The 5,682-nt window shown below is 29.0% G+C and overlaps 1 long non-coding RNA gene across 1 annotated transcript; it reads left to right on the plus strand.

The window, feature by feature from the left end:
- The first annotated feature begins 1,324 nt into the window (after positions 1-1,324).
- Positions 1,325-5,154, plus strand: LOC150035813 (uncharacterized). The gene is made up of 3 exons (XR_016529841.1): positions 1,325-1,894; positions 3,684-3,921; positions 4,575-5,154. It is a non-coding gene; the product is annotated as an uncharacterized LOC150035813 (long non-coding RNA).
- The last annotated feature ends 528 nt before the right edge of the window (positions 5,155-5,682 follow it).

Consider the following 5,682-nt stretch of genomic DNA (forward strand, 5'->3'; position numbering starts at 1 on the left):
TATGATATTTATTACAAACTTTAAACAAATATAAACATCATAACAATTTTTTTAAAAAAATATTAAAAATTCAAACCCACATAGTCAAACTTTAAACAAAGAGAAATATATATATACTTTTTTATTAATATATATGTAATTCGATTGGGTCAAGTCAATCTGAATTTTTATTTAGCCAACTCGTGATCCAACTCAACAAAAAAAAAAAAAAAGTTGAATAACAGCAAAAACTAATCAAATCCATTACGAATTGTTCAAGTTGTCGGATTTTTTGAATACCCTTAGCGAAAATGAATAACAAGACTTTAGAAAATGAGAGTGCAATTTCTTTCCAATTATACCCCTATATATGCATCCTAACCCAAAGTCGACATTTATCTTTAAAAAAGATCAAGATAACCCACAATAATTCTGATTATGTATGTTTTCTTTCAAAAGATAGATGTATTTTATATTTTTTTTCCATTTATACTCTTAGTATATATGTGTGTATTTGCAATTAGAGTAACTGAACTCAAAATTGATAATTTTTTTTAATTATTCAATATATATATATATATATAAATGTCTTGTTTTATCTCATCCCTTAGAAATATAAAACTTTCTAGATGTGTGGGTTTTACAAATGGTCATTTTAACAAACAATTAAAGTGTATCGAGTAACTGTTTTATTTTTTATTTTTGAAAATTAAATTTATTTTTTATCCATTTGTTTGTATTTTTTTTTAGTAAAATTGTTGAATTCTTAGTCAAATTTCAAAAACAAAAATAACTTTTGAAAAGTTATTTTTTTTTTTAATTTTTAAAATTTGACTTGATTTTTCTAAACTATTGATAAAAGATAGATAACACATAAAAAAAATTAAAAATAGAAATAATATTTATATGCATAATTTTAAAAAATAAAATATTACCCAACAAAGCCTTGAAAAAGGGTTAAAATGTTTGTTTTAAAATTTTAGAATCTAATACTTATCCTTTTAAATGATAATCTTAATCTATAATAAGAATTAAAATCTTCTCATGGTGACCACAGCGTACATATTATTAAATAAAAAATAAAAAATAAAAATAAAAAACAAAGGCCAACCATACAGTTTTAGAGGAGGTAAGTGCAAACATTTCTTTCCATCTATACCCTCAGTATATACATGAATTTACAGTCAGACCTCAATAAAAAATTGATATTTTTAAATTTCTTTTTTGTATTCTCTCACCTCACCCTTCACCTTTTCACTTTAAAATAGCTATATATTTATGCCATCTTCATATTATCTTTATTTTTAGAATATTTATCAAACCCATAGATATCAATCTCCTTTATTTTCTTGTTTTTTCTCCTAATAATAAAACCATCTCTAGAAACTTATTAATTTTCTATCTCCTAACATTTCATCCCTTTGTAGTTCTATCGATTTATCATTGTTCTTCCAAATATTTTTATCAACTTGAAGAAAAAATTGTATATAAAAATTACAAATCTACTTTTGTGTATATCAATTATGATTAAAACCTCACTACAAAATAAATAAGATTTCTGTCCAAACCCATCTTATCGACGCCTACAAAAACGTCGGTATAGCATCTCTAATGGCGTCGACAGTTAGGGGTTGGGATAGAGGACCTATGCCGACGCCAAGATAAGGACATGGGGATATTAGGTTTTTGCTGACATCGTGGTGGCGTCGGGAAAGACCTGATTATTAAACCCTAAAAAACGCCTTCTCCTTCATTTTTTTTTTCAGCAGCGATCGACCCCCTTGCAATTCTTCATCGCGAACAGTCCCCTCAGATTCTCTCTTCAGTCGCTTTCACTCATTCGTCGCCAGTCGCCGCCGGTCGTCCCTCGCTCTCTTTCGTTTCCAATCATCGTCAGTCACCCATTCTCACGTCGGTAAGTTTTTTTCTTCTCCTCTAGCTCTCTCCCCCATTCACCATCGTTTAGTCCTCTCTTCCTTTCGTTGCTGGTCGCCGCCCCTGGCCTTCACTTTGTCGTTGTTCTCCTATTCTCATGGCAGATTTTTCTCACATTCTTTTTTTCCTTTTAACATTTATGTTTTTTTTACTTGAAATTTGTTAAACTATGTTATGTGAAACTTCTAAATAAAAGAGGAGAATAGGTTTTTTTTTTAGTTAACTTTTGCTTGAAATTTGTTGAAACCTTATATGTAAAAGTTGTCAAAATAAATAAATAAATAAATAAAATAAGTTTATTTGCTTTAAATTTAAAACGTGGGTTTATTTGTTTGAAGTTTGAATTGATAGAAACTTGCTCGTTAGATTGAAGGAATTAAACTTGATTGTTAACGATTTGTTATGGATTAATGAGGCAAACTTAGGTTCTAAATTTACCATGTTTATTTGCTTCAAACTTGGAATATTTACTGTTGATCTAAAAGAAGGGAATGGGTTTATTTGTTTTAAATTTACAATTTTCTTTTTTTAATCTAAAAGAGGGTTTAAGTGTTTATTTGTTTCTTTGTGTATATTTGATTTTTATTTGCTTTTCTGAAACTAACTTAGATTGTATTGTGGTTTAGTTTATAAAGTATATAGCTCTTTAACTTTAGAATTTGGGTTTGTTTGTTTAAGTTTATTTGTTTTAAATTTAGCATTTGAGTTTGTTTGCTTTAGTTTATTTGCATTAAATTTCAATTATGGCACAACTTTAATTCTGTTTGGCTTTAGTTTAGATTATGCAACTCTTTTAATACATGTCTTGAAAGAACCTAATACAAGTCGAAATTACTCTTTGTTAAAATATAAGTTAAACATCCTAACTCATAAGTTAAGTCTAATTTTTTGTATAATTTTTTAGGCTTATAAATTTTGTAAATCAAAAGGTCATTAAAAAGTATGTCATTAAGAATGAATAAAGATTGGATTAAACTTTGAGATAAGTTCTTAGGATTATAAGGAAGGATTAGTCTAATTTCTTGAAGTAACAAAGTCTCATGTTAATGACTTTGGAAAAACAAGATGCCTAAGTAAATATTGTATGAATATAATGTGGAAATCACTAGAGGGGTAGAATGACATCTATTCACAAATGGAATGTCTCCCTCGTATAGTAAATAAGTCTATCATGGAGAACCTGTTATTTTATCGAGGGAATTTAAGCAGAGAACTCATTCAGTATACGGTGATGTATTACATAATACAGAGCTTAATGATGTCAATAAAGATAATGAGATTTTGAATATTCTGAATGGTCTACAAGTTTGAGTTGCTGAAGTAGATTTAGATGAAGAAGATATTGAAAATGAGATGCTCATTAATGTCCAAGAAGGAGATAATTCAAACCTATTTGAGGATTTAATGGTTGAAGCTCGTAATTTGCTGTACCTAGGTTGTTCCAAATTTTCTTCCCTGAATTTTTTGGTACGATTGATGCATATTAAAGTTCTTAATGGTTGAAGCAACAAGCCTTTTGATATGTTGATCGAATAGTTAAAGGACACATTTCCAAATCGGGGCAAATATACCTAATTCTAGGGGTGTATATGGGTTGGGTTGGGTTGAAGATGCTTTTAGGACCAACTCGAAAAGATCCCACATAAAGTTTTATGCTATTTTCCATTAATACCGAGATTGAAACGATTATTTGCACCAAAACATGTTGCGTATACTTTCATATGAATATTTAGTTAAATTTGTTTTTTTTTTTGTTATTTAAATGGCAGTTCTACAATTAGGCCAACACGTGGATACTTCCATAACATTGAGTTTGACAATCATGTTCGATTGCATGGAAGAATTCGTATTGAAATTACTCCCGAGTTGAAGAACCCCGTTGGTCCTTAGGCAACGAGATTCAACAATGCTATTGGTACTGCTGTGAGAGAAGATTTTTCAGTACGTTGCGCCACATGGAAGAATGTACAAAGAAAAATGATAGAGCTTGTTAAAAGCCAACTTCAAGTAAGTTGATCATTTCGTTATGCAATTATTAAATATGAAATTGTTACTACGATCATGTATTCATTATATAGAACTACTATATATTTGATTTCAAGTGGTGAGATTTTTTTTAATTGACAAATGCAAAATACATTTGAAGAGTATAAGGTAGAGTTGCATAAACACTATGTCCACCTAATTGGCTTAAAAATGCACTTTACGATTGGATGTCGTATGCACGAGGTTTGAAAGCTCTGCTTTTAAGGTATGATACTTAAAAATTAATGTGTTACTTTTCTAATTTTGTTTACTTGACTTTTAAGTAATTTATAGTTTTATTAGAAAACTTTGAAAACAAACAAGAGGAGTCGAGAGGAGCTTGATTTTAATCATAAAACTAGATCAAAGACGTTCATCAATGTGCAACAAGATTTGGTATGAATTGGGTTACAGATAAAGATTAAATTTTATATAAGTTGACTTTTTATGATTTCGGTTACAAATAAAGAGAAAAGACGAAGATGTTTGACTGATTGATCAATTCTATGAAACACATGAAACAAGTGAATCGGGTGGCCATGATGTATATGTAAACTTTTTTTTTTTTATTTATTAAAAATGATTTCATTTGAAAATTTGTTGCTTATTTACTTATTTTAATTATATAATTGTAGGACAAAATGTTACAGTTGCAACCGATGCTAACTTCATAAGGAACCCAACCACTTTCATGAGAAGAAATATGTGAGACTGTATTGTGAAGACGACCGAGCCATGTTAAAGGTAAAGGTTGGGGACAAAGCCGAAACCTAGAAGGGATAGTAGCTCGTCAGGAAGTTCATTCTACGCACAAAAAGAGCAAGAGCAAGCAGCTGAGATAAGGTTGTTAAAAGAACGAGTTGGACAACAAGATTCGAAAATTGAAGAATACCAAACAGAGGTAGCAGGCTTCAAAGATTTGATAAGAAATTCATGAACTCACAGGGGGAACGTCAAAATAGGTATGAACTAAAATGTTTTTTTTTTTTTTTTAAAAAAAGATAATTAAGAATTAGTTTTGAGAATTATGTTGCTATTTTGCAGTTATGGTAGCAATTGAAATTAGTTTGATATAACAGAACGTTATTTGTTTTTGTTATGGTTTCGAATGTAGGGGATAGAATAAAATTGTGTTTTGAATTATGTTGTTATCCTGCAGTTATGATAGTGACGAAAATACTTTGTATGATGCAATAAAATGTTATTTGTTTTTGTTATGGTTTTGAATGTGGAGGCTAGAATAATGTTGTTGGTCTGAATATTAGGTTTGGATTGTTTGTATTATGTTTTAAACACGGAGTGAGTTGTGTTATTGTATTGAATGCTGAATTGAGAATTATGAGTTAAGGATTTTTGTATTATTGTTGTTTTAAATATGTGTTAAAATGTGAGTTAATAGTGTTTGTTATTATTGTTGTTTTGAATGGGTTAAAGAAATGAGAGTGAATGATTTTTGTGATGTTATCGTTGTTTTGAATATGTGTTAAGGAAATGTGAGTTAATGATTTTTATGTTGTTATTGTTTGATGTGAGTTAAAAACTTTTGTGTTGTTGTTATTGTTTTGCATTTGTGTTAATGAAATACGAGTTCATAATCGTTGCGTTGTTATTGTTGTTTTAAATGTTGAATTGAGAATAGTGAGTTAATGATGTTTGTAATAATAATAATCCTTCAATTTTGGACAAATCTACCTTGATTTTAAGTACAAATATCAAATCTACCATTAATTTGAAAGGAAGATA

Source organism: Benincasa hispida, chromosome 5, assembly GCF_027475165.1.
Source record: "Benincasa hispida cultivar pf3 chromosome 5, pf3_genome.v1.1, whole genome shotgun sequence".
Classification (NCBI taxonomy): Eukaryota; Viridiplantae; Streptophyta; class Magnoliopsida; order Cucurbitales; family Cucurbitaceae; genus Benincasa; species Benincasa hispida.